Consider the following 20,365-nt stretch of genomic DNA (forward strand, 5'->3'; position numbering starts at 1 on the left):
GTCTCCCAATAAGTGAAATCAGAAAAGAAAAGACACATCTCAATTAGATAGACTGCAAAACAATCTCAATTTGCTCTTTTGAGGTCGTGCCATTTTAGCTCAAATCTCATCTGGTGGTCTTTAAGGAAGAATCAAAATCAAGACTCCTCCCTCTGATAGTGCGTGTTGACACGGATTAACTTCACTCCCATGAATGTATTAACAAATGAGGTTAATACATGATAAGCATTCAGGGAGCAGAGAAAATAAGGTCAAACCAAGTGCTAAACCAAGCGGCATTGATTATTATAACAATTCTAATGTTTACTTACATGTAGCAACAACAAATGTATGCAACAAAAGCATAAGAGAATAAAGGTACAATTATAAGCTTGAAACATACAATTTTCTGTAATTACATCCTAGTTCATGAGTCAGTTCTAAAGCTTAATGTGTGCCTATGAATCCTTGTGTTACTGAAGAAAGGACATTGAGCACAGAACAGCTCTTTACAGAAACATGGACAAGATGTTTAAAAAGATTGCAGAAATTCTGGGCATTTCCCGATAGTCCTTGAGAGTCAGAGCTTGTTAATATTTAATACTTGAATGGAAAATCAAAGCAAGCAAGTGTAGAATTAAAGATTCTAATTTACTGCTAGATCCCTTCATATACGCAGACATGACCGTCATATTATGCAAAGAGACAGATGGACACCCACTGTTATTACATGTTATGCTGCTTCTTTGTCTCACTACATAATGGCGAGGGTAAAAATCTCTTTAAATGGTACACACTTGGGTGTTCTAGTGAGACAGAACACTTTTTCTCAGAATACTCTTAGCCTTGGAGTTTTGCAAATACATGCATATTTGTCACAGATAAAACTGCTCAAAAGTTTAAACTCTGCTTGCACTGCATAAAATGGGCATCAGAGCTCCTTTACCATACAACACCAACTTTGTGACTACAATCCCTGTCATTTGTCATTATGGAAAGTTAATATGCCGACACTGCACTGACCCAGATTCAGAGCAGAGTTAAGCACACACACACACACACGCGTGCGCGCACACACACACACACACACACACACACACACACACACACACACACACACACACACACACGGTTTGGTGGAGCAGTGCGGGAGTCTCTAAAAGCAGAAGTCAAGGCTCAACCTGTCATATCGCTGCTCTCCAGAGCTATGTTCTCAAGGCGGCCAAAATAGGCTGATCAAAGTGGAGCACAACCTGTGAAATTCTCAAAGAAGCTATGTTCTCTTAGGAATTCAAAAAAACCTTATTTAAAAACATAATACACACACTGACTAAGTTGAATAAACCACGTGTTCTGAAAGCACCTGCTTCTGATTGGCTAGAATGCATCCATGAAAATCCTACATCTGGACACCTCAAACAACTTTGATATACATCGCCACTCCCGTAAGTCTGTCAGATCATATGTTGTGCCTTATCTTTGAAAAATCAGGTCCTATCCTCCTGCAGCCTACGGATACAGCCTGTCTCAACACAATGGTTACTCTCCATAGTGGATGCTTTATTCATGCAGGCATCTTGCTCGCCTCACCTGCTTAACTTTTTCAAACTGAGGTCAAACAGCACTTGTTGGAGTGAAGGCACTAATAGTCAATTCACTATATTGTCAGCAAAAACTAAAGAAAATTAGTCATTGTGAGTGTATTATATTGGTTAACAGGAAAATAAACAAATAGAGGATTGACAATGGGTGATAACTCAATTAAATAGCCAAACATTTATCTATAATATTTATAATCAACATTGATGCATTTATCAGGTTATCTTTTGAACCTGCCCAAAAAAAGATCAATGCTGTTATTGCTTACGTTTCATGTTTTTATGATCAAGCATTGTGACTTTATTCTACTCGTGTTTTTACAGTAGTCGTGAGTATGATAACTATTGCTGAAAATACCAAATCATTTTCGCACATACAGTCTGAAGCCTGAATGCTAAAAATGAGAATCTCAGAGCAGAAGCTGAGAGTATACCAGGTGCAATGTTCGATGTTGCAGTCAAAGCATATGATGAAAGCTTGGTTAGCTCCCAACTAATTCCCAAGATAAACACTTAAATGTATGGCCATGCACTGAGCAAATACCATTTGAACCTCCCTTTGGAGGGTAATGAAAGGTGTAATTACATTATTGTGCCAAACTGATCAGGTTTAAAACAACTGTGTTAATTACTTGAGCTTGACAAAATTCGCAACGTTGCAAGAATCTTATCGGTTGCTCTCCTGCTTATTTATTCTACGGAGATTAAGAGTAGGCGCAGGGTGTTAAAAGTACCATGTGGTGCTTTTAAATACTAGTTGCACCATGGAACAACATTTTTTGTGTTTTTGTATTGTGCACTGCATGCACATGTGGACCCTACCAATCGGAAATTCGGGGCAGGAAAATGCCATCAAACGCAGCACTGGAAAAAAAAAGGGAGTAAACATGGAAGTAAACAATGTACTAAACAATGAGCCCTGTAAATGTCTTATGAGGAAGAACCTTGTGGATGCAGCCAATGCATTTTGGTGAGAAACACAAAATATTAACATACATTGTTCTTTTACAAGAAAATTCCACAGAGCACCTTTAATCATGTGAAATCTACATTTTGTTATCTGAACAAATCATATCATATACAGTGATGTCCATCTATACCAGTGGTCCTCAATAGGCGGTCCCCGGGCCGCATCCAGCCTGCCGGCCTCCTATTTGTGGCCCCCGAACTGTTATTCATTCACTATGTGTTTTGGTTGGGTCGGCACATGTATACCAAGACTTGTTTCCAACGATTGTCAACGATACACAGACAGCCAGGTTACTCGCTGCTGCAAGCACAATATTTAACTTTCACTTTCATTTTTGGAGCAGTTCGCATATTGACATTATACCGGCTGTAGGAGCATAGTTCACTGCTAAAGGAAAAGCAAACAGTTAAAATCAGCAATTTGAAGAAGAATGGACTGAAAAATGTGCATTCATTCTCCCTCCCACCAGCACAAAACCCATGTGCTTAGTATGCCAGGAGACTATAGCCATGATGAAGATTTCCGATTTAAAACGACATTATGAGACAAAGCATAGAAATTTAAAAGAGATATTTCCCCAAAATTCAGAGGTAAGAACAACAAAAATAAACGCACTGAAATCATCATATCAAGCTGCAAGCAGGATTCTTGTCACATCTATGATACAACAACGAAAAGCAACAGAGTGCTCACTTAGAAACTTTGTTTTATTCAACTACTTTAAATTGTCAAAATGGAAATGACATTTTATTTTAGTGGCCTGGCCTGACCGACCTCAATACATGGACCTTTGAGTCTCTGGCCCTTTAAGATTTGTATTTGAGTACCCCTGATCTGTACTGTTGAAACAACCTGGTCTAATTGACTTTTACTTGTTAATAAATCTAAATGATTCTTCTGGCCTGCAGGCAAGACTTTTCTCATTAGAGAGTTCTCTCATTATCCCATTATCTGAAATACTCCTTTTCAAACACCACTTTCACATCAGTTTGTTGATGTTGATTGACATTATTGATATAACCTGAGTCTAGCAACTACTCTAAGCTCTGTCATCTGCATTTTTTTTTTTTGCACTTTGTTAAGTCGAGCTATCTGAGAGTAATTCCACACAAATGCTGTGACAGAATAATAATTTGCTATTGGTCTGAATGGGACAATGAGAATCATCTGACCTGGCTTTGCAGCTCTGCTGTCAAGCACAGAGACAATGCTTGGCTTTCTTTTGAAAACAGAAACACAAGTTTCTTTAATACCCATTGCATCAGATTATTGTTTGTTACACCAGAATGACCATGTTGCTATGACCGTAGTAGACATTGGTAGTGATTTATAAGTATTACAAATGTACAGATAATTGAAAATAGTCGAGTACATGTTGCATTATCACTCCAGACGGTGAGCAAAAAAAGAAACTATGAAATGACACTAGTTATCTCACTCACATGCCACATTCAATCTGAACTAGAAACCATGAACTCAGGGTCAACAGTAATGCAAATTTGAAATCTCATACAATTCTTTATCATATTAATAAAACTCAGATTGTGTTTGGAATTACATTCCAAAGACTGAGGACCTTGGAAGACTGTTGGTACTGTCAACTTACGGTTTCATCAAGCTAATGTCATGGGATTATCCCATGACAATGGTCTAATATAAATGGGTCAATCAGAGGTTGGATACATGTTTTTATTCCTACATCAGACATGGGCTTTGTGTATCAGAGTGGCATACAGGTCTAGAAAATGTCCATATACACAATCTTGCATTGTAAAATGTAGTCATTTGCATGCTCAAAAAATGCCTGGCAGAATTTGAATGTCCCATTAAATCTAAATGCTTATGAGAGTTAAGGATGCAACTCTTCCCATGTATATGATTCATATGAAAAAAAATATTTTTGCCACTTGGGGTTCTATTCAGTCTTGAATTAATTATCCTGCAGAAATTTAGCACAGCCATCTGCTGTTTTATGCAAACCAAAACAATTTTTAATTGTGGACGTGCAAAATGAATCTGGGAAATGTTGTGTGCCTTTTTGGAGTGGAAGGTACAAATCGCCGAATAGGTGAAAGTGTCATCGTTCATTTATGTTGTCCTGTCAAAAACTGGGACCAACAATTAATTTTTAAATAACATGTAAATATATAGATGCAACTACAGAAGCCATATTTACCAAATGAGGAATCAATTATAAGAGGTAGAATTCCTTAAATAACTTTATGAATGTGTCAGCATCACTCGCCTTGCTTGGATTTTTTTCTCTGCTCATGCCCTAAATATCTTAAGCACAGCCCCGCATCTTGTAAATACGGAGGTCACATTATACTAAGGGTTGTGTGTGTTGACTTCAGCAGACAGAAGATGATGGATGTTTATTAAAGAAGTCCTAGTAAGCAAGCTTTTACTGCTCAGTATCAAGTCAGCATGGGTTCACACAAGTTTAAGAGGGGGCTGGTGACGGCATGAGACACACAACACAGTCACACCAATAATGGCAATTTCAGCTCAAAATGAAACATAATTTAAGAGCTACTGATATCATCGCCCACATCTATGATTTTTTTCTGCGACTGAAACAGGTTTGGTGTTGTGCTCGTTGACAGCTGTTTCTCAGGTTAAAAATACAACCTTTGTAGGTGGGATCCAGAATAACAGCATTAGAAACATTTCCATAAAATGGTGACATGCTTGGATGAGGTGAAGGCAGCTATACATACTGCTGTAAGTTGACTTGTAATTCTCTAGTTTATGGGAAAAACAGTTTTTCCTGGCATTCATTACCACAGCTGCTACAGCAACTAAAGCTGCGAATGTCATATTGCTCAAAATAAAAGACTGTAAACCATACTTTAAAAAGTCAAAATAAAAACTGTGTTTGCATTTGTTGCATATCATATCAAGTCCATCACCTACATTTCTCTGTTATTATCTTTATGATACTTTCAGTAAAACAAAAAATCCTAATTGGCAAGTTCACTCTCATGTATATTGTGGGTGTGTGTGGAATGAACATCTTGTTCAGAAAGCTAAGACAGCACGGTTCCTTGCGGCTTCCTTGTGGGTTAATAATGGGTAACTGCTTGTCTGTAGGAGATGAAGACTGAAAGGAGTACAATAGCAAGCAATCTACACAAACATATGCTGACAATTTCTGAGAAACTGGGAAAGACTCTTGTTGCACTGTCAGGCATTTCTATGAAAATCAGGAAGCAGTGGCACATGCTAAGCCTTTAACACCCCAGTTTTTGGTTTATTTATAGAGATCTGTCTCATCTTGACTTAAGAGGTTCATGTCAAAATGCAAGAACTGTGTGTATTAAACCTTTGAAAAGAAAAAGAAAACTGCTCTAAAAGAATATGTCCCTGGGATCCCACTCCTAACTTTTGACAAAGCCCCAGAAGTCAAATCCTAGAAACACTACTACGAGTAGTTTTAAAATCTTAACCAATTTTGAAATTGGTTTGTGTCATGCACATGTGGATGAACCCCACAGATGTTCTTCTCTCTAATCTCAAACATGCACACACTACAAGACTGGAAAATATTGGTGCATCACAAACTACAGGATATTAAGATCATTCTGACAGTGGGAGCAATGCACCGACTCACATGATATCTCTGACGTGATCTAATATGGAGCTGCATGTAAACAAATGAAGACTGTAGCAACAACTGGCTGTAATAAATCTTTAAAAAAAAAAGAGTAAAAGAAACAAGTTTGGATGAGAAAATGGTTTTAACTGTCAACAGTAGTATTTTCTAACATTAGCTTCAACCTTGGCTGGCTGGCTGTCAGCTGCTTCTGTCACTGGCTATAGACCAAATCAGATCAGAACATTAAAAATCAAAAGTAGGATGTTACTGGGGATGCCCTGATAAGTCTCTGAGCAGTTCGGGAAGTTTAAGACTCGTTCTGTAAACTCCTTACATTACGAGATAATGTTGTCTGAGATCCCAGACTGGGTTTTACCTCAGAATGTCGGAAACTCCTGTAGTGTAAGAGGAGTGAAGAAAAGCACCTAACAATAGGAAAGTTAATGGACCACAACAGAGCACACACACTCTGTGGGGGAGGAGCAGGGCCAATACTTGGGGCCTATACTGGTCACAGATGTAGCCTATAGTGGGGGTGGATAGAGAGACAAGTGAGGCCTGAGAGACCTGAATGGCCCCTAGCAAAGCTCTATGCACTGATTTGTTTTTGATCGAATCAAAACAATAACATGGCACGATGAAGAATAAAGACAAAGCAGAAGCAGAGAGAGAACCTTCTGGTGTCATTAGTGCATTAACACAACCCCTCATGGCTAGCAAAACAATGATTGTGCAAAAGAGAATGACATCCAATGTTTGCACACAAATTATGTACAGTTCGCTGAACTGCATTGTCAGTGCCCATTCATTGATGTCTACATGTCACATCTACACAATCCACCACATGCCTGTTTCTATTGAGGTGTCACTAGTTTACGACCTGTGATTTTGACCAGTTTCAGCCCATGACTGGAATCTGCACACGTGTTTGCTTTACTTGTTTAAACAGTGTTACAGGTAAAGACAGTTATATTTTCTAGTGAGCAGTGATTAAGACAGGAACACATTTCATATGACAATAATCCAAATGAATATTGTTGATTTTACCAAGAAAAACAAGTTGATGTAAATTCAAACAACTAACAGAGAGCAGAATCAATTGTTCCTTACAGTCTAAGTATTCTGGATAATTTCCAAACGTGTCAACTATCTCATATAAATTCCACAGAAAAAAACTGTTTAAACAAGTATATGTGTCATTGAAAATAGAGTATTACATTCAGCTTATGGAGACAACTTAATTATCTGTGTATAGCTGCAGTTTAGTCAACATTATGACAGCTAACAATGAAAAAGTCAAGTTATACTGGACCGCTAACATATCCTGAAGTTAATCCATGTCTTACCATGACTACCAGACTCAAAGTGACTTGGACATGCAGGTCCAACTTCAAAAAGACTGTCTTTGATGCTCACAGTTCAAGCCATACTAGACCGTATCATGAATAACATGAATTCTTAGAGTGAGACGAAGCCAGCTATAACGGTGATGAAATGATCCACATCATCTGGATTAATTTTGAGGATCACTCAGATGGTTCTGCCTGTACTTTGGTACAAAGGCTTTGCTGTCACCTCATACACTTCGAACCGATGGGCCACCGTCCAACAAAAAAGAAATACTATTAACAATTCAGTCTTCAAAATCAATTATTTTTCCCAAGAGACTGTGACATCAGTGAGAGGCTGAAGGAGAATCATTAAAAACAGTCGTGAAAAATCTTGGCGGCAGCTTGGCATCACACTCCAGTCACAACATCTCAATGAGAAGAGGTGCTGTCTGCTAACTGAGAAATCTTACTCCCTCAGTTCTGAGGAGGAGAAACAAACTCCCTTTGCTCTCGCTCCATGTGTGTTTCCACTGATACGACTCAAACCATATCACGGGTAATTTCACCCCTTAATTAAAGCTGCTATCAAAGAACAACTTCAATTTTGAAAACAGAACTGCTTATTTCTCATGCTTTGCTAGTTTGAAAGATTTCCAGCAACAACTGTCATTTGCAAGCCACTTATCAAATACTACAAGTGATGCCATCTAATCTGCATGTTCTTCGTGTTCTGTTTCAAGCATCCTGCTGCATGTTCCTTGATGTATGTCAAAATCTCCACACTGTAAAATCGGACCGGGACCATCCTAATAACCTAAAAGCCCTTATCAACATTTAGCCTGAGCCTGAACCAGGTGGTTTGAATTTCCTTTTATCACCATAATTAGCACCAAATTTGCAGTTTTTTTGTTTTGTTTTTTTTTTTAAATATGGTAAAACTTTCTCAAAATAGGTGTCTTTCTTCTTGCCCACTGGCAGAAGAGAAGCCTGCCTTTCTGTTTTTTAGTTTTTTTTTTCTGGTGTGTCATGTTCTAAATCACAAATGCAGTGGTAAATCAGTAGACAGCAGCAGGGAGGCTGGTGACAATGTTACAGTGGTTACTTTCCTTTTTTTCAGGCCCTCTTACAAATTGAACAGAGACAAGTGGGAAACTGTTTACAACATCAATGCATGTCAAAGAATCGCAAAAATGGTATGAAACTGGTTAGGACCTGGAATTTAGGGTGGACTCCAAAAACCCTGAGGATGGATACTTGGAAGTTTTTAGAAAACAAGTCATTGATGACAACAATATGATCTCACTCTGTACTTAAACAGACTAGCCTATCTATCATTAAAAAGGTCACTTTGAAAACTATAAATAGGAACATTTGAACCGCTAGCTTTTGAAACACTCCCCTGCACAGAAATATTTCATGATGAAGCTGAATTAAAGATATGCATGAGAATGCGGAGAAAACTATTTTACATGGCACAAAAAGGCTATTTTAGAGTTTCAAAAGATATGTTACCAACCTCAAATTGCATTACAAATCTAACAAAGCCTAGAGAGGTCACTATGATATACACCACTGTAAGCAGTTACATGAGATTACACGATAATAAATCAATCTTCATAAGACCACAAATATAAAATACCTTTAATAAAATACAAACATCCCACCTGATTATTTCAGTGATTGAAAATGGAGTTGCTGACGCGTCTAACTAGCTAATGGGGCTGTTTGTGCAGAGACACAACCTCTGACCATTGTTGTAGTTTCTAAAACTCACATCAGAAAAACGCTTAAATGGGCAAACTGTATAGCACCATCCAAATTAACAGCGTTTCATCAGTTTGTTCAGTGAGTTTTATTCATTTAATACAGTTTTATATTCATATCAAATTCACCACCTTGTTTATAGGTATTTGTTATCACTAAATACCTGATAGGTCAAAGCTGCGAATCAACCTAAACAAGCTACAGGCCAAATTATATTACATCACAAACAAGGACATTTCCCATCCATCTGCATGAAAGCAATACAACACATATGGTGTTAGATGGGGGGTTACACAATCAACAAGGGCCGTATATGGGGAGTGTTTCAGGACACAGACACTACATCATCGGATCATTAACCTCATATTCCACACAGACTTTAAATCCACCCATTACATTGAAGTCCGTGCAAATCCATCAGCGGCTTTTGTTGGGTGAAACTGTAGGATTTAGACAGGTCTGAAGCGTTGTTAAAAATTAAACTCCAACCTGAATATAAGATCTGAGCTGCATATGATATTACATTTTGATAAAATATTTCCACACAAGTAAAGTTGTGATGACACAGGGGGTGCATTTACTTTTGCACTTTTCATTTCTTCTTCACTTCGATTAGCTTCAGACAAAACATCACCGTTATATCTGATGATTTGCGACGCTTTGTTTGTTGAGAGCAGCCTCTTTGTGAAATGTTATTCAACCACACCCACCCACAGACTTCTGACTAATGGAAGGATGGGTGGATGGATTGATTTTTGTAATAACAGTCCTGTCGAGAATGAAGCCAGGCTGTAACAATATAAACTTTCACTGAAACAGCTCTTTTGCTATGCATCGTGGTTGTGGGTGGGGTCAGACTAATAGACATGAAAAGAAGATTAGAGAGTAACCTCACTCTTTCTTGCTGCACCAAGCTGCTGCTGACACTAGATTTTCAAGCATTGCTGGATCATCCACTTTATTGTCCCCCCGAAACAATAAAGTGCTCTTTTCTTTTTTTTGGTTCTTCTTTATAGTCCAATGTGGGATAATGTCTTTTAAACAGTTAAGGAAACAGCAGATTCATGAAGCCAATTTAACATATGCCCAAATCCTAGGCTGCTGCTTAGTAAGAGTTATCAAGTGTCCCCCAGAGCACACATAATGTTACCTTAAAGATGAGGAAACACACAATTAGCGAAAAAACCCTGATGAGAGTGTTTGCTGTCAGTCCGATGCAGTTCCACACTGCAGCATTGGGTAATATAAACCCTGAGGTTAGGAGAGTTAAAATTGATGTGGTAGACAAGAACCCCATGACTATTGATTGTTCTGTATTGTTTCTATTGCCTCATCTCTCATCTGTTAAACAGTATCAAACATTTGTGCAAGAGCTGGAGTGAGAGAAAGCCAAAGAGGACAGAAATCCTGTTCCAGATAGCGGGGGTACCATGGCTACCTTAAAGCCCCGCTTCAGTACAACAACAGGGGGTTCCATGGTGCTCAGCCAATATTGCTTCCTCTCCCAGGAGACCGAGAACACAATGCACGCCTGCCTGCCATTGATTCACCCCTAAATTATGGCATGGATATTCTTATCCACAGCAACAGAAAAAGCCTTTATACTGCAATTGGCATACAATAACTGAGCATTTAGGTAATTACATACAGGTGGCTGTCAAACATTTTGTATTGGGTATTATGAAATGAGGAGTAAGAGAGTGGCTATGAACAAGCAAAAAATAACTATGTTTCAAAACAGAACTAGTTCAAAATAGACTGATGTTGCTCAGTCAGGAATAAAAAGTGTTTAATTTTCCAAAATCAAAGCAAAGCTTTTAAGTTTGTCCAGAGGATCGAAGTGATAACAAAAAAACACTAACTACAAACTGTCATACAGATTACTAAGACTTGCTCAGCAACAGTTAACAATCTAGTATAACACCATTACCACCATAACAGAAAATGTATCCTAAAGGTTAGATAAATAAGCCTTTCATAAAAGACTGTCTCAGGCAGATTGTCAGCCAGTGATACACATATGTAGTTATCTTCCAAAAGGGCAGAGAAGAGTCTGTCCATGCTTAGCAGACTGAAATCACAGCTCTTGCCTCATCTGCCTCTCGTTAATATTAAGTAAAAGTCATCTTTAGTAATTTAAATAGTACTTGTACAGCAAAATTTAATGACTCACTTTTCTTACTCATACTGAGTAAAAACAAACAGTTTTTTCTGCCCTATTGAACAATGGGAAATGCATTGTGAGGTTAACTAATTGAAGGACTGATTGAAGTATCATGCATCAGAAAGGTAACTGACAACAATTTGAGAACTGATTCATTATTTAAAGTGACCACAAGTAACTTCCAGTTTTTTGTTGATTCTAGCGGCCCTGTTTGACAAAAGCAGTACACCAGCACCTACTGTTGTGAAGATCTTTGCTAGTGCATGGCCGACAGTGCATGCATTTGTTTTGGACAGATAGAGCACAGGATGGATCGAGATAAGGTGATGTATTGTGTGACTTGATATGTGATATATGCGATCAGACCAGAGCGCAGGAATAAATAATGACTATAAAGATAGCGGTCTTTTCGCTTATGGCCTTGTTTGCAGTTATAGGTCATTATAATCATCAGAGGAATTACAAGACTGTTTCAGAAACACTTAAAAAATTCCTCATAGTCGGTCTAAGTTGGTAAGGAAATTTTAACTGACAATCGATTATTGATAAATCATTAATGATATATGAAATATATTTGACGTTTTTTTCTGTAAAAAATTAACTGTTTTGACCAATGATAGGATATATGTTTGATGCAATTAAACACCAAGTTACTTGAATTGTAAACTAAATAACACAAAACAATGACTGGATTTTAATCGCACAGACCCTGCCTGTCGCTATTCAACAACTGGCCCAATAAAATCCAACTCATATTAAGGCTAATAATGGCTAAAATTCAGTATTTCTTATTTTATGTTATGTTATGTAATTTGTAACAAAACACTTTTTGATCTCTTTGTGCCTATACCTTTTTTTTAATCTGTTACAATCTTAACAGCCATTAACTGATTAATCATTAATCATTAACATCCCTAGTTCAAGTCAATATGAGGACTTGCTGCTTTGCTCATTTAATTGTTATTGCAAGAGGGTCACAATTTTGGGAGAAATTATCACTTAAGTGTCCAAAAAACCTTAACAGAGGGTAGGTAAATAATGCGTCACCACATAATACATTTATTTCTGAAGACCCTCCCTTTATAATCTTCTATAAGACTCAACACAACAACAACAAAAAAATCACAGGATTATTTTAGCCTCATTCTTTGCAGGCTATCTCATGAGCTCACATGGGCAACATATGGGGGGGTTGTCAGCATGCCTCCTTGCCAATCAAAAGTTTACATTCTAAATACAGCCACTATGTGACCCCTAGAGGCCCCTGGGATGCCTCATATCCAGTTACTGGAGGAGAATGTGGGATGAACCACGGCAGGTCAGAAAAAGGCTGTGGTCTGACAGCCCTGCTGCAACTGTACTGTTGAATGCAGAGTGCACTTGAGCCTGGATGATGCGTGTCTGCAAACAGGCACCAAATGCAAAAACTGTCGCTTACATACAGTTTCTGCATTACTCAAATGAGGCGTCAGTGGGTCAGCGAGCAGTGTGGATGTACACTGAAAAACTGTGAAGCTGTTTGACACCCCCTGTCAGGGCTTCTTAAAACTGTCATCATTATTGAAAAAGAGCAAACAGGAGCCTCGGCCATAAAGTAACGCTTCTCCTTCGCAGGGTGAGGCGAGGCGAGCTAGCTGCTTGAGGACGAGCACGAAGGCGTATTAAAATAATTCGAAACCATGCGCGAAATATGAGTATGACTTGTAACTCGTGCCACCGAACACGGAATTGGCGACTTTATTTGAACAAAGAGGCAAAAAAAAAAAATAGCAGACGAAGGGAACCTACGAGCGCTGCAAACAGTCATAAAGAAGAGGCTGGAGAAACTGAACGGTCTCCACCGAGGCGCTGGACGCTTCGACTGCCGTTGTAACACGGATGTGGTTCCGTTATTTTTTACTAGCATAAAAAAAGTGGCCGGAGTCAGTTAGCTTAGCCACTCCACTAGCTTTAGCAGCCTAGCTTGTCTCAGCCCGACATGCTCGCACAAGTCAGTCGGAGCAGGCTTTCAGCACTGGGTACACTGGATAGCTGTGTTTGGAGAGTGGGGTTCAGATACCGTTAGCAGAGTCGGCGTGCACAGATTTTTTTTTCTTCTTCTAATTATCATTTTTTGAGCTAACGAGAGCAGCCGAAGCTCAGCAACACAGAGTTGTGGCATTATGAGCCGTTAAGTGTTTCGGTGCGGATGATTTATTTACCCCGCCAACTAGCTTAAAAGCACAATGATGAATGAAAAGGCGGACCTCGCCTAAGCTAATGTTAGCAGCGGTGCAGCGGGTCAGTCGGTGCAGCAAGTGTAATGCTACCAGGCTGCTAGCAAAAAAAAAAAGAAAGAAAAGAAAAGAAAAACACATACACACACATCCAGTTGAACAAACCACAGCATTCAAATAGCTAAATAACCGCTTACGCACCTTCACGCGTTGGAGATGACACCTCTTGCCGGTCCGCAAACTGTTTCACAGCGCCCTGGTTTATCAACTGAGTATTCCCCCCCAAAAAAATGGTGTCCTCCTGTTCAGTAAACCCACGGCGAACAGTGGAAATCGACTCAATCCGGACGCTTTCCTCAATCCCGTGGTGCTGAATCTGAGGCTACACGCTTCTGTCGGTGTCTCGGAGATTTGCCTCCTCCTCCTCCTCTGGCTGCCTGCGAAATAATGACCCCTCCCAGCGCTCCGACCACAACAGCGGAGTAGGCAGGTGCAGATGATGGTGCGCTAGTAGCGGAGTGCCTTGCGATATAGTGGGCCGTGCGGTAGATTCCAGGCTCGTCGAATCAGGAGGGTCTCCGGCGTTGACGCATGCGTGATTCCTTGCGCGAGGATGCGCCCCTCGCCAGTGAGCACATTGTAGAGGTAGGATTTCTGAGTTCTTTTTTTTTTTTTTTTTTTTGGCATATTCTGCGGACTCCAGCTGTAGAGTTAGTCACTACAACACAAGTTCACCGACGGTCCAGCTGCGTTTATACCACAACACATTCAGAAATGGATATTACAGAAAGAGTCTCCGTGGAAGCGTTTGCTGTGGAGATGACAGCAGATTGTTATATGGAAAGAATAAAGTTACTGATGAATAGGACGACTACGTGATGGATGATTACATTTGGGCCGTCTTGGGTGTTGAGTAGAGCTACTCTTTTGTTTTTGTGTATACTTTCATAGTGTTAAAAAGCCAGCAGTTGCAGATGATCAAAAAAATAAATAAACAGATATAGCTTCACAGAATAATGGAATAACTGTATGTTATACAATATGGATATGTTTTCAAAAATCTGCATGTGAACTGTAGCCCATAACTTGGAAATAACTTGAAATAACTTGACCATTCCTTTCATGCTTTTTATAGCTTTTGACAAGACTTACCTTATTCATTTAGTCACTGATTTCAAGACATAGATCGGTTTACACACATCAAGTCACACAGTATCTAATGGTTAAATTATATCATGTCATTTTCTTTCTTTATTTTTCTTTTCTAATCTGTCCCACAATTTTCACTATCCACATATCAAACTGATACATGTACAGTGTACACTGCTGATGAACTTGGGACAAGGACAGCAGCAGAAAGACGTGCCAACATTTTCACAGTGGGTATTTTTGAGTTTGAGGACAATGAGGTCAGAGGTCAAGACAAGAATCTAAGGTGAGCCTGATGGTCACAGGAGTTACTGCTGCGGCTGTACCTCTTATTCCTTTATTTATATCCTCCTTTATTCCTTTATGAGAAACACAATGGAAGGATATGAAAAGTTTGTATAATTTACTCCAGCAAGTCTGTTGCACATCTATCCCTAAAAATATAAATCTTAAAATAAATCATCTCTCACATACTTTATGTCTGATGAGTCCTCTGACACATCCGTGGGGCTCAAACACATGTTTTATCTTATTCCTAGACATTGTTTTGAATGAAAAAGCAATGACACTGCAAGAACAATAGCTGTTACATACATGTATGAACACGAAAACCCATCCAGATGCTTCAATATGAGACGTGCAGCTGTTGTAGAGTGAGACAGTGCAGGACACCGTGTGCATACTGCCCCGCTCTCATAGCTGCAGGGTCTGTTCACTCGTCCAAAAAGCACTAAAATGAAAAATAAAAATCAACACATTCGCTGTAAGCATGTTGTTGTTTTTTTATTAGCTGTGCTTATAAAACACAACAAAGTTAATAAGGCTGAGAACAAGTATACATGACTCCTCTTGCTCTGCAATAAAGCACGGCAAGGAAGACAAATTGCATCAGGTAATTAGTGCTTTTTTTTCACCTCTTACTTGCTAATTACTCCCACAAACTAAGTGAGTTTGTTTGAGGGAATGTTAATATTTATTGACTTGATTTGGCCGACAAACATAGGGCGTTCTGTGCTGCAGACTTTAACATGAATGCTGTTGCATGCAGCTGCAGGTTTATGGTGCCTCACTACAGCCAACTGTCCAGCAGGACTTGGATCTGTTGTAAAGTTCATTTCAGCAGAAGCTGTGTTTGTTGTGCCGTCACAGTCCTGAACTCTCTCACATCACAAACTATATTTGGGTTACAGGAGGACCCAGTGACAAATACAACTGACATCCTCTAGATCTCCATCACTCATCTGTTTCTGGGTCCAAGTGACAAGAGTCTCTGCAAGGCAGACCAGGTATCCCTCTAATATCTACATCCTCCAGCCCTACCTGGGGGATCCCAAGGCTTTCCCATCCCAGACTGCATATGTATGAAGTCCGTCCTGCTTGTTCTGGGTCTTCCCTGGGGTTTTCTCCCAGTTGGATATGCCCAGATTTTGTCCAGGAAAGCTGTCACCCAATCAGATGCCTGAACTACTTAAACTGTGTCCTGGGGAACGAAAAAAAAAATGTGTGGTTGAACTCTAAGGTCTTTCGAGTTATCGGTGCTCCTCACTCTGTCCCTAAGGGTGAGCCGAGACATAAAATGAAGGTAGTCATTTCAGCCGCCTCACTGCCTCAAGCTAATGACCATAAGTAATGTTTGGAAACTAGATTGCTTGGTTTAATCATGAGGTTTGCCTTCAAGCTCAACCTCCTCTTCATCTTGACAGTCCAGTGGCAATCCACCTGTCGATCTCCTGCTCCATATTAACCCCACTCATGCACAGACCTAATCTCAGCTCACTCCCAAAGCCTTGGCAGTTTATTCATCACAGTCGGCAGAATTAAACATTGACTTTGTCAGCAGCAGAGAATTGTTCCAATCCTTATGTAGCCATTTTTCTGGCAACAAAAAGAGGTATTTTTAGCGAGACAGGGGGACAGGTTGTAATATCATGGTTTGGGTTTTTTGTTTTTCCTGTATTATTTTGTAGATTTTATCCTCATGTGTCATGTTTTACTTTGTACTTCCTGTCTGTTTTGTCCCTTTCTGTCTTCTGTGTTTTGTCAGTTGATCAACCCCTGTGTATTTCAGTCGGTCCTGTGTTTGCTACATTGTGTTACTTTATAGCTTCTCTTGGTTTTTCCTTTGCCTGCCTTTTTGTCACCTGCCTTTTGATTGCTTGCATTTTGGAATGTAGGTTTGCCAGAAAAACGGTTGGAAAATGTCCCAGCATCTCACTAAAATATCCACCTAACCTAATATCCTAAACTCATATCTTTTGTGCCTCAACCTAACCTAACCCTACCAGATTCAACATACAGTGTCAATGTTTTGCAGAAACATTTATTCTGGGGATTGGGTTGGTTTATCAATACACTGGTTTGGAATGGTGGATCTCAGACGCTTGGTGAAGTGGTCCTAATAAACTCTTCACTGGAAACCTTTTCTGTCACTTGCTTTCTGAGTATAGTTCCTGGGTTCCAATGCTTAGTATAGATGAAAACCACAAAAAGGTTTGCTGTAATCACAAGCAAATTACACATTGTTCCCAACTGACTGGTCAGTAAATGTTTATGTTTACTAACTGTAATATAACCAGTTATTGTGAGTCAGATGCTGCTGTTGTTCCTAATATATCTGTTCCTATTATAACTACCAAATTAGACAATTACAGAGCTTAACTCTTAGTTATATATGCTCAAAAGCAATTAATTTCATTAGACAGCCATATTAATTCTCATTTGTCAACACATCAGTTCACTGGAAGCTTATAGGGGAGACACAAAGTTATTTTCAGGCTTGGTCTGTTGAACTTGAGGACAATTACTGAGTCTGAAATGAGCAGGTAATCACCGAAAGCCTCCGAGAACTTCTGTCTCCGGAGGAAATTGGATTACGCTGACTTCCAGCCAACATATTAGGTCAGTAAGACACAGCTGAAGTAGTTGGACCTTTGATGCTGTGCAGCTGTGGCAGATGAACTCTTGCTGATCATTAGCCATCTTTTGGAAAATCACTAAACATTATTGGGCACTATCACTAGTGCAGGACTATAGCACAAGATAAATGGAGGGGTTTAAAAGTGGAGGTCTTTAGAAAAAAGTGACACCTGGGTAAAGGTGATGATCGATAAATCTATTGCTCAGTCATACATTGGTGAGTAAATATTGCTAAAACCAGTTGTGTCCCCACATTTCCTTTTTCTGCCTCCTTATTTGTCTTGGGAGAAGAAAAATAGCAGCAACAGCAGCCCATTGTTCCCCATCTGCTTGTGTTTTCGGTGCATGGCAGCAACCCAACACAATGCGTTAGCAAGCTATTATTCATTTGTCAGATAGGGAACCGTGACTGTGGGGTTACTGGAGACATGTCCCACAGTGTATCCCAGTCTTTCACTTATCTGGTTCAATGGCCTGATCCATCTGGAGAGAGGCTACAGTGGGAATAAACCTATCTTTGAGTCTGAGGAGTTGTCAACTACTTTTTTATATTTAGATCAAGGCAAGCGGCATAAAGCTGCAAAAGATCATAAGCTTCTTTCTGCTTTTAAAGCTGCACAGCTTCACACTGAGATTTCCTCCGAGATTTTATTCATCCAGTGTGTATGTACTGCAATATACAAGTGTACAGTATATGTGTGAGTTATGTATGCACTCGTGCTCAAGGGACAAGTGCTGTCCACAGGCCTGGCTTACGTAAACCCCCATCTGTTAGAACACATATTCACATTCCACCACAGTGTCCAGCTGGGTCCCCACCCTCCACCCAGAGGAGAGGCACTCCAGGGACTGTAATCAGAAAATGTCCCTGAACTGGCTTCCACTGCTCTCTTAACATAATGAGGCCATCACTTCACCCAACCCGCTTTACTTTGGGGATGAATAATAAAGTTTTGTGGCGCGCTTGGCTCTGAAAAACCTCGCGCTTTATCCTGCGACTCGAAGAGATGAGAATGCAGGAGACAGGAAAGAAGGGTCGGGGCTGCAGCTTTTTGAAAACTGCCATCGGATGTTAATACCTCTAGAGGATAATAGTGTCCTTGTTAGTTTTTTTATCCCTCCCTTGTGACATAAGGGTCATTCATATCTGCCAAAATCAGCAGTCAAGAGCTATTTCATTTACAAATACCAGAGATGTGAGTGGCCATGGTCAGAGGGATCCTGAACGGCCTTGCAACCAGAAGAATTACCAATATGGTTCAGGGAAGAGTTTTAGCTTCTACGTAATTGGTATGATAAATCAGGAGCATGTCTCTTACTTTTACTACCTATAATGACAAATATATGCAAAGGTATGTACGTAAAAGTAAAAGGCATTTGAAAACACATTGACAGGCCACTTGACAGAAAAATATGTTTCTGCAAATTGCAGATGTGTTAAATTTGTATGGTTTTTTTTTTGCTGTTTTTTTTTTTTTACATGTCTATGAGCTTACTAGAAAGCCTGACATTTTTAGGGGGACATCAAGATGTTATGCAGTTGCATTTGGAGTCAACAGAAATGTTACACCAAAACCTGAAATTTTTTTTAAAAAAAAGAAAAGACACATAAAGTTTCCAAATATCTGTATGACTGGAAGAGTACAAATTGAGAATATGCATGGCTTTGCAGAAATGGACAGCGCCAACATTTATTCGGCAATTTGGTTGGTTTTGATGCATAGCAAGCGGTTAGAAACAGACATATTAATACAGAACAGATATTAATTAATCACTGGATCAGCAGTCAGTCCTTCCTGGGAGATTTTGTGCCCGGTGGCAGACAAAATTGCATAGGGAGAGCAAGTTTGATAGGGAGGCAATTCTAAATGCAATCAACATTAACTTCATAATGATACATTAAAGCACAAATCTTCTGTCTCTAATCAAAATCTCTTATAAAGGGCAGCTTAAATGCATATTTTACAATACATGATGATACACTTTTGTAAGGTTTCAGGTCAAGTTAAACTGCAGGCAAAACTGCAATAAGAAAATGTCAAAAGAAGTCAAAATCACCCTGATATGTCCATATCAGGGTGATTCTTATCACTAGGTTCTGTATATGTTAGGCCACATACTGTATGTTCAGGGAATCAAGTGCATCAAAACCTTGCTGTAACTTTTGACAGTGTTATCGGCAGAGACAAGTTTTCCTTCCGTAGATTCTAATCCTTGCCTTCATTACCATTAACTTGCTCAGGCACATCTTTTCATCCAACGAGAGATAATCACAGCGGCAATCATCTCTTCATCCTGCTTGTTATCATTATCCCCACATCAACACAAATGCATTGCTTGGTCTGGGGTATTATTGAAACCGTTCACACTCTATTTAAATAGTTTTTAACGGGAAAAAAAAAAAAAAAACGTGTTCAATGTGACAATCAGATGTGAAATCTAAAAGGGTCTCGCCACATTTGTGCATCAGATTGCCTTTTGTATGCAGAGAACAAGAGTGAGAATGATTACATTTAAATGAGCTCCCTCTTCACATGATGATTTTAGTGGGGATATGCTCACAATTACCTCTGAGCTTTCAATCAGGGACGCTAAAAATAGGAGCATTCTTATGGAGCTGAATGTCTTTTGTAAAATGTCCAACTGATCTCCCTGATCTGCTGGTTTGGAATCTTTGCTT

The 20,365-nt window shown here is 39.4% G+C and overlaps 1 protein-coding gene and 1 long non-coding RNA gene across 3 annotated transcripts in view; one reads left to right on the top strand and one right to left on the bottom strand.

Moving 5' to 3' along the window:
• ctnna2 (catenin (cadherin-associated protein), alpha 2) overlaps window positions 1-14,124 on the bottom strand; it is a 309,428-nt gene extending 295,304 nt beyond the window's left edge. Inside the window, exon 1 of one of the 2 annotated variants that reach the window (XM_037101210.1) lies at window positions 13,822-14,121. The gene's annotated coding sequence lies outside the window, so the exon portion shown is untranslated. Of the gene's footprint in view, window positions 1-13,821 lie in introns of both variants that reach the window. The other variant, XM_037101216.1, reaches the window with a different exon arrangement.
• A 27-nt stretch (window positions 14,125-14,151) lies between these two features.
• LOC119021170 lies at window positions 14,152-17,186 on the top strand. The gene is made up of 2 exons (XR_005075497.1): window positions 14,152-14,265; window positions 15,960-17,186. It is a non-coding gene; the product is annotated as an uncharacterized LOC119021170 (long non-coding RNA).
• Window positions 17,187-20,365: the final 3,179 nt, after the last annotated feature.

This window comes from Acanthopagrus latus, chromosome 1 (assembly GCF_904848185.1).
Source record: "Acanthopagrus latus isolate v.2019 chromosome 1, fAcaLat1.1, whole genome shotgun sequence".
Classification (NCBI taxonomy): Eukaryota; Metazoa; Chordata; class Actinopteri; order Spariformes; family Sparidae; genus Acanthopagrus; species Acanthopagrus latus.